The sequence below is a fragment of the Pelophylax lessonae genome (genome assembly GCF_965119305.1).
Source record: "Pelophylax lessonae genome assembly, chromosome: 13".
NCBI classification, from domain to species: Eukaryota; Metazoa; Chordata; class Amphibia; order Anura; family Ranidae; genus Pelophylax; species Pelophylax lessonae.
Genome location: NC_138780.1, coordinates 74,550,351 through 74,559,820, shown reverse-complemented (window position 1 = coordinate 74,559,820; position 9,470 = coordinate 74,550,351).

Sequence of the window (9,470 nt, the reverse complement as noted above, 5' to 3'; positions counted from 1 at the left end):
TTTTCATCTAAATGAGGATATTGTGCTACCTTCCCTGTGTCCTAAGCCCAGTCATCCTCGGGAGTTTGCGTTACACTCCTTGGATGTGGTTCGGGCGATCAGGGTGTACTTGACTACTACGGAATCTTTCCGTAAGACGGATTCACTTTTTGTGATCACGGATGGCCCTAGAAAAGGGTTGCCTGCGTCTGCCGCGACTATCTCTAGATGGATCAGACAGACGGTGGTACAGGCTTATTCTATTAAGGGTCGGGTTCCTGCGTTCCCTGTTAAGGCGCACTCCACTCGGGCGCTTAGTGCTTCCTGGACCTTCCGCCATCAGGCGTCAGTGGTTCAGGTTTGCAAGGCGGCTACCTAGTCGTCGGTTTATACCTTTACAAAATTTTACAAAGTTGATGTGCTGGCATCGGCGGATGCCTCTTTTGGCCGCAAGGTTCTGCAGGCCGCTGTTTGAGGAGACCGGTGGTCTACCTCGAGGGTTTTTTGTTGGGTTTTCAGTTGAGTCTCATCCTTTTGTCCGATGAGCCTTTAAGACTTCTGGTTGCCACCGGTTGGGCCTTCTGGATTGGATTTTGATTTCCGTTATCCCACCCCTCATTTGTGGCACTGCTTTGGGACGTCCCAATTTGATATTAATCAAAGAGGACTGCGTCTGTCAATGAGCGACAGAGAAAATTGGATTTTTGACTTACCGTAAAATCCTTTTCTCTTAAGCTCATTGACAGACGCAGTACCCGCCCCTCTATTTTGGAGTTGGGTTGGGTTAAATTCTCTGACACTGCTTTGTTACATAACTGACATCCTGTAGCAGGGAGAGAGAGGATATACCCTCTGGGACTGCCCCTAAGGTGTGGCCAGAACGTTTTTCCTGCCTAGTGTCCTACTCCTGTAGGGGGCAGTATAACCCTACTGATATTAATCAAAGAGGACTGCGTCTGTCAATGAGCTTAAGAGAAAAGGATTTTACGGTAAGTCAAAAAATCCAATTTTTTTCAAAATTGTCGCTCTTCTTTTTTTGTTTATAGCGCAAAAAGTAAAAATTAAACAGGTGATCAAATACCACCAAAAGAAAGCCCTGTTTGTGGGGGGAAAAAAGGACATCAATTTCATTTGGATACAGTGTCGAACTACCGCGAAATTGTCCGCTAAATTCACGCAGTGCCAAATCGCAAAATAGGCCCTGGTCTTTGAGCAGCCAAATCCTCCGGGGTTTAAGTGGTTAAAGAGTGACATGTTATGTATCTATTTACTCAACATAACAACATCTTTCACATTATACAAGAAAATTGGGCTAACTTTAGTGTTTTTGTTTTATAAATTCAGGAAACTTTTTATAAATCACGTTTGAAAAATAGTTTGACATAAAAAATTGCAACGACCACCATTTTATTCCCTAGGGTCTCTGCTAAAAAAAATATATATAATGTTTGTGGGTTTGGAGTAATTTTCTAGCAACATGTAGTAGAGGAATGCCAGAATAGCCCTGGGCTGGAAGTGGTTAAGGATTGGTAGACTGCAATATAATACAGTACATATTAATATAATAGTAATATTTTTGGGGTTCATACCACTTTAATTTTCTAAAAACTGATACATTAAACATTTTTGTATAGGAATGCTTGTTTCCCATAAATCCCCATTCAGTTCTGCTAGCCAGCCTAGAGATGGAAGTTATACTGTAATCTGTTTCTAACGTTTAGGCCTCATGCACACTGGATGTTTTTACAGCGGCTGTTTTTGGCTTCAAGCATTTTTTTTTCTGCAGCCAGTAAACTCCCCAGCATGTTATCCTATGTTTGTCCATGCACACACAGGCTTTTATCAGCAGTTATTGGAAGGGGCGTTTTCTAGCTGGGAAAAATATCCAGAAATAATGGGTTTAGAGTAAAAAAAAAAATCTCAGGTGCGCACAGCTGCAAATATAATCCCGTTTTACAAAGCTGCCATAATGTGAGGGTGTGGCTTCAAATATATTCAAAATTTATTCTATGGAGACCTCTGTTTCAATATTAGAAAAAAATGTTTTGGTTGGCTAATAGGACTGAGTGCATGATTTTTTATTTTTTTTTTGGGCTGCATGCCATCAGTGTTAAATGGGGCCTTAAAGTAAAATCAAACTATATCTTTATTTTCCCAAAATAATTCATACACATCTACTACTTAAAGGCCCTGTAATCCATTTTGCATGAAATTGTTTCCTACTGTGTTTTTCTGCCTTCATGAGCTCCCGAACCTCTCCTTTTCCTCACTTCCCTTTTTTTTTGTAGTGCATGTTAGTCACGGTTATGTGCACTGCTCTATGCACACTACATGTCTAATGGTCCCTGGTCCATCACAGGAGTGAATATGAGGCTACATTCTTGTATACAGTAGCCACCCTCTAAAAAGTCTGATCACATCTGTAAGAAAAAGAAATTTGGAGAAGGCTGAGAGCAACCGAAGATACTTTTTTAAGTTCATAATACGTGCCTGAATAGATAGTTGTTTTTTTTTTTTTTTTTTATAAACCAGAGTTTAGTGTCACTTTAAAGTGGTTGTAAAGGCTGAGGGTGTTGTTACCTTCAATGTCTAGCTGCCCCCTCACCCCCTCTTTAAAATTACCTAAGCCTGATCCTGATCCAGCGATGTGCGTGAGAGCTCCCTTCCTGATTGAGTGAGGCGAGGGATGGGGGTGAGCCACGCTCTGTCTTATGGACACAGGAAGCCAGCTCCAGGGCAAGCACGCAGGTGTGTCCCCATAGCAAGCGGCTGCTATGGGGGCATTCGGCAAGGGGGAGGGGTCCTGAGCGCTGGTGGGGACCTCAGTAGATGAGGATCGGGACTGCTCTGTGCAAAACCATTGCACAGAACAGGTAAGTGTAACATTTTATTTATTTATACCTTTACAATCACTTTAAGACTCGGTTCACACTACGGCGATCCGACTTAGGGGGCGACCTGTGAAGTCGCGTGCACCTCGACTTCGGCACGACTTGCACGGACTTCAGAAAATTAATGTCTATGCAAGTCACTCCAGGTCGCCCCGAAGTAGTACAGGACCCTTTTTCTAAGTCGGAGCGACTTGTGTCGCTCCTATTAGAACCGTTCCTGTACTACACTATAGGACGCGACGGTGCGTGACTTGTCAGGCTGACCAAGTCGGACTAGTGTGAATGGACACTAAAGCTGTTTCCCCACTTAGATCTCTGCTACTTCTCACCTGCAGGCTGGGGAATGAGGATGAGCCATTGTTTGTTTACCTAGCAGGTGATCAGCACAGGGCAACAGTTACATTTGGACACAATTCTAGTTTTAACATTATATATGTTTTAAACATAAAATGTGTCCAGAAAGTGTAACAGAGCTTTTGAACCAAAGCCTATAAAAAAATTAACACAAGGGACAAAATTTACATTCAGTGAGAAGTGTCCATTGGCTGCCCTCCACCCTCCCACTCTTAATTCATAGAAGCTGTACTACAGCTTCCATCAATGAAACCCTAACTATTCATATTGCACTTTGCAATGATGAAAGCTAGAGTGCAGTTTCTATGAATGGAAAAGAAGGGATGGAAAGGGCATTGCTGTCCCAGGTGATGATTTTGTTTTTACATTTTTGACTGAACTTGGGCTTTAAGCTAGTGAAAATTGTTATACATTTCAGTGGAATAACTCCATGTACTTATAACGTATAAAACATTTGATTCTGATGAGCCAAAGGACGTGCACGTTGCAAGATACAATATTGCTCCAACTCTCACTTTACCATGCAGTAAATGGGATTACAGTTTTATTAAATAGCTTATTGTAAAAAATGTGATCTAATAAAATAGCTCATACTCAGACTGGTCTGAGGTGGTAAGCGGGGTCCCCAAAGGCTCAGTCCTGGGACCAACCCTGTTCAATTTATTCATAAACAGCATTGAGGACGGGATCAGTAGTTCTATATCAGTTTTTGCAGATGACACAAAATTGGGCTGGGCAAGCCCCTTTCTCATCCCTGAGCCAAGTTGAGTTTCATTATTCCCAGGCCTCAACTTCTAAAGCCAGATTCAAAACAGGTACCCAGTTCAATCACAAACCTTGGCTTCCAAATCCCCCAAACCTGACAACAAATTCCCTTCAGCATGAAAGGGCACCCCCATTTTCCCAAAGTGGGGAGACCTCTTTTATCCTTTGTGGACAGCATCTCAGATGCCTGGGTACCAAAGTTGGTTTCCAGAGGATACAAGCTAGTGTTCTGCTCTCTGCCCCCTCCTTTGTTTAAGTCCTCCAATATCCCTGGGTCACTGATTAAAAGATGAAAAAAGTCTGGTGCGCTAAAATGTTACCATCATAAGCAAGTGATTTGTGATAACAAAAACTTGACCTTAATAAACAATACTGATGGTTACAAAAACATAAATAAATTCAAAGTGAATTATCATAGGCTTACCTATAGGTACAGGTTACAGAGTAAGCTTCGCTTCCTCTTTAACCACTTTCCCACTGCTCACATTGCTGCTACTGCAGCAATGTGGCTCGTTATCGTCCAGCGACGTAGACCTACGTCGCTGGACTCCTCCCCCTGTAGGCGGCGCTCGCGCGCCGCCAGAGGCGCGCTCCCGCTGTTTTCAGTCACAGCGGGAGTCGGGCCAGGGGAGGAGCGGCGGCGATCGCCGCCGCTCTTCTCCGATCGTCGGGGAATCGAGTGAGGAGATCCGCCCTCTTGTGTAAACAGAGCGGGCGGATCTCCTAAGTGACAGACAGGGACAGATAGGAGTGTTCAGCACAGCTGAACATCCGATCTGTCCTTGTGTCACACAGTCACCTCCCCCCCCACACGTTAGTAAGCACCAGGCATACATTAACCCCTCCCTCTCCAATAAAATTAACCCCTTCCCTGCCAGTGTCATTTTTACAGTAACAGTGCATATATATAGCACTGATTACTGTAGTAATGTCACTGGTACTCCCAAAAGTGTCAAAAATGTCAGTCAAGGGTCCGATCTGTCCGCCGCAATGTCGCAGTCCCACAAAAAAAATCACAGATCGCCGCCATTACGCGTTAAAAAAAAAACACCAAAAATGACAGAAATCTTTCCCTTAGTAAACGCAATAACTTTTGCGCAAACCAATCAAAATACGCTTATCGTGATTTTTTTTACCAAACATAGGTAGCAGAAAACAAATTGGCCAAAAATTTTAAAAAAATTAGATTTTTACATTTTTTTGGGGGGGAATTTCATATAAAAAAATGTTAAAAATATTATTATTTTTTCAAAATAAACGCTCTTTTTTTGTTTATAGCGCATGATCAAAAAATCGCACAGGTGATCAAATAGTACCAAAAGAAAGCTCTGTTTGTGGGAAAAAAAAGGACGTAAATTTTGTTTGGGTATGGCGTCGCACGACCGCGCAATTGTCAGTTAAATTCGCACAGCGCCGAATCGCAAAAAGTGGCCCAGACGTAAGACAGCAAAATCCTCCGGTGGTAAAGTGGTTAAAGCGGAGTTCCGGCCACAAAATCGACATAATCGATTTTGTGGTCATCCGCTTGCTTTTCGTCACCTGAAAAGGAAATGGATAGTTACGATTTTTATTTTTTTTTTACTTACCTTGTATTGTAGAAAAATATACTCACCTTTCTTCCACTTCCTCCCTCGGCGGCCGCGGCCCGTGCCGTCACTTCCGGTTTGCAATGATTCCTGGGAGCTGAACGCCATCGCTCCCAGGAATCAATGCGCCGGCACCAGCCCCACTCGTCACTTCCGGTGAATTTTAATTTTAAAAAGTAGTTATGTGCAATAATGACATTAGCTATAAAAACCTTTAACACAATTGTCATAATTTAAAAAAACATGTCCATTCGCACTAATAATTAAACTCCAGTGCAAATACATAAAGAAATAATGTCCAACACAATATTCAAATTATATCTTTCCCGTGACCTTCCACCACCATATGTGATATGACAGGATGGCCTGCTTAGCAGAGATATAGACCTCCAACAGGTCAAGAGCGCTTAGGGCTTTATCCCAGCCAGGGCCTTGTGTCTCCTCCAGAGGAATTCATAGACTCTCCTAAGTTTATATCCTCGGCCAATGATCCAACTTCACAGCCTCTCAAAGGGTAACACTCCCCATTAAATGCAATAAAAAATCGCCATAATGTAAAAACGTACCATGCTTTATTGGTATATAAAGAAATTTGCACTTCCAACAACACGATGTATGTCCACATAAATATCATAGCTGGCCGGCTGCAGCAACTTCGCCCATCCTTCTGGGATTTCTGAGCGCGGTGACGTCAGCGCGTCGCTGAACCTGAACCCGACACTAATTTATACAATATTCCCCTGTAATCTAGAAATTTTCCCTGCAGTACTTGTTTCTTTTGCTAGATGTCCTCAGTCTGATGGTCAGCATCATTCAACCCACTTCATCCGAGCCCTAGGTGTCTTGTACCTTCCACAGTCAGTGACTGGACAGTGAAAGGAGAAGAGGCACAGTGATGAGCTCATCTCGATCATGCTGTTTCCTCTTCCTATCAGCATGCTTCTTTTCAGCACATTGACTCTCTGTGCTACTTCTTCCTCTCACACTCAAGCGTTGGTGTACAGAAACTTCAGAAGGCTGATACAAGGTAAAACTCAGGTGCCTACACTGCTTGCATTTTAACAATATATTTAATGATGTATTACAGAGTTGCTTTGATTTGTGCATGTTAAAACTACTTTAAGTTTAACATTAAAAGAAAAGTGTCGTGAAAGAAATATGGAGGCTACCATTGACCTTTTTCTGAAAATACTTGTTGCCTGGCTGTTACGCTGATCTGCTGGCTTCATTTCTGTCTGATTCCTTGACCACGAACAGGTGTGCTGGTTGGGGTAGCCATAGAAAAGTTCTTATCTGTATCCTCATTCCAACTTGGTGACTGTGACGTATTAAAGCCAGAAGGTCAACATGATAGCCTGACAGATAGCACTTTCAGGAAGGAAATAAAAGTGACTTGTGACTGGTTACCTTCAAATAACCTGTACTTGCATATAGGAACATGTAATCATAACTTCCTTTTACATAGAAAATGCTCTTGATGATCTTTCTCACGTTGTGTCAGATGAGATTGTGCTTTATGGGCTATAGTGGTACATGCTGGAAGTGCTATAGCTGTATCTTTAAAAATGACACTTTCTCCAAAAATCATAACACTAAAATCTTCTAATAACCTAACAATTAAAATGTAGAATTGCATTTCAGCCACTAGGTCGTGATCTCAAATTTGCAAATTCCCCGAAAGTTCTTGTGAATATTGCAAAACAGTTGTGGCTTTGCAGGTTAACTGGTTTTCTGTTTAAACATAACGTCCAGACAGAAAAGGCTGCATGTAAACCGATTTAGAGAATACAGACTACTGTATATGATTTGGCCCTTATTTCATTTTACCCTCCAGGCTGCTTTCCTAGCTAACATATCTGGCTACTGGTAACTTAATCCCTTCATGCCTAAGCCTTTTTCTTACACTTGTTGCTTACAAGTTAAATCAGTATTTTTTGCTAGAAAATTACTTAGAAACCCCAAACATTATATATATATTTTTTAGCAGAGACCCTAGAGAAAAAAATGGCGATTGTTGCAATATTTTATGTCATACTGTATTTGTGCAGCAGTCTTTCAAATGCAATTTTTTGGAAGAAATACACTTTCATTAATTAAAAACAAAAGAGTAAAATTGCCCAATTTTTTTGTGTAATGTGAAAGATGATGTTATGCCGAATAAATGGATATCTAACATGTCATGCTTTAAAATTGTGCACACTGGCGAAAATCTAGGGTACATAAAAATCCCCATAGGCGATGATTTAAACATTTTTAATGGTTACCAGTTTAGAGTTACAGAGAAGGTCTAGTGCTAGAATTATTGCTCTACTCTAACGATTGCGGCGATACCTCACATGTGTGGTTTGAACACCGTTTACTTTTGCAAGCACGATTTATGTATAGACAACAGATGCAGCGCTCTGAACAGGGGAATCTCTATATAAAGTTCATGGGAGGAATCCACAGATGGGTGCTCTGGTTCCGATGTCCTCCAGACAACAAGTGAGTAAACAAATCCAGTAAGTGAGCCGGCAACTCTAAATCTGTATAGAAAATGTATTTGTTAAATGTAAAGAGCATACAGGAAGTCTAACATGTTGTGGCAAACCACCTGCGCTCAAGGCGGTTTGCCGAAACATGAAACACGAAAGATTTACTAGCAGATTTAATGACACTAACAAATTGAAGCCAAACTCCTGATCACGCTTTTTCTACTTGCTGACCGCTGCACGTACATATACTGCGGCGGTCAGCCCCCCCCTGGGCAAAGTGATGTACCGGTACGTCACTCGCCCGCGAGCCAATAGGGGGCGAGCGCGCGCCGCCGGAGGCGCACTCCCGCCCCCGCTCGTTCACTGCCATCCCCGCGCGAGTGACCGGCGGCTCCGATGTCTGCCGGTCACTCGCGATCTCCCGCTGGAGAGGGAGAAAGGCAGCGGCTAATGTAAACAAAGCCGCCTGTCATTCTCCCTGGTGTAACTGCAGAGATCATAGGGTCCTGCTATGTAGGATCGTATGTCTCTGTGGTTACATTAAAAGCCACGCCCCTTTACAGTTAGAAGCACGCCCCTAGGGACACACTTAGCCCCTTGATCACTAATAAAGTTAATCCCTTCCCTGCCAGTGTCCTTTTTACAGTAACATGTATAGCACTGGTACCCCCAAAAGTGTCAAAAATATCAGTCAAGGGTCCAAACTGTCTGCCGCAAAGTTGCAGTCCCGCAAAAAAAATCGCAGATCGCCGCCATTACTAGTTAAAAAAAACAAAACAATAAAAATGACAAATCTTTCCCGTGGTTAGTAAACGCAATAACTTTTGCACAAACCAATCAAATTATGCTTATTGCGATTTTTTTCACCAAAAATATGTAGCAGAAAACAAATTGGCCTAAAATGTTAAAAGATTTTGATTTTTACATTTTTTGGGGGGGGAATTTCATATAAAAAAATATGAAAAATATTGTTATTTTTTTCAAAATTGTCGCTCTTTTTTTGTTTATAGGGCAAAAAGTAAAAATCGCACAGGTGATTAAATACCACCAAACGAAAGCTATTCTTGTGGGAAAAAAAGGACGTCAATTTCATTTGGGTACAGCATCGCACTACCGCGCAATTGTACGTTAAAGTCACGCACTGCCGAATCGCTAAATAGGCCCTGGTCTTTGAGCAGCCAAATCCTCCGGGGCTTAAGTGGTTAAAATCATTTTTTTTTTTCTTTTGGGATAAAGGTTTTACATAAATAAAAGTGGATCATTGTAAGCACCCCTGCTAGTGTTAAATAGTTTAACTGATACATCTAGAAGATAGCTTGTTCTTTTGGAAAACAGACTTCTTGGCTGGATCACCAGATGAAAGTAGAAGAAAGAAAGCCTAAAAAAAAAACAAATTGAGCCATCACATCTCAGAGTTGGTA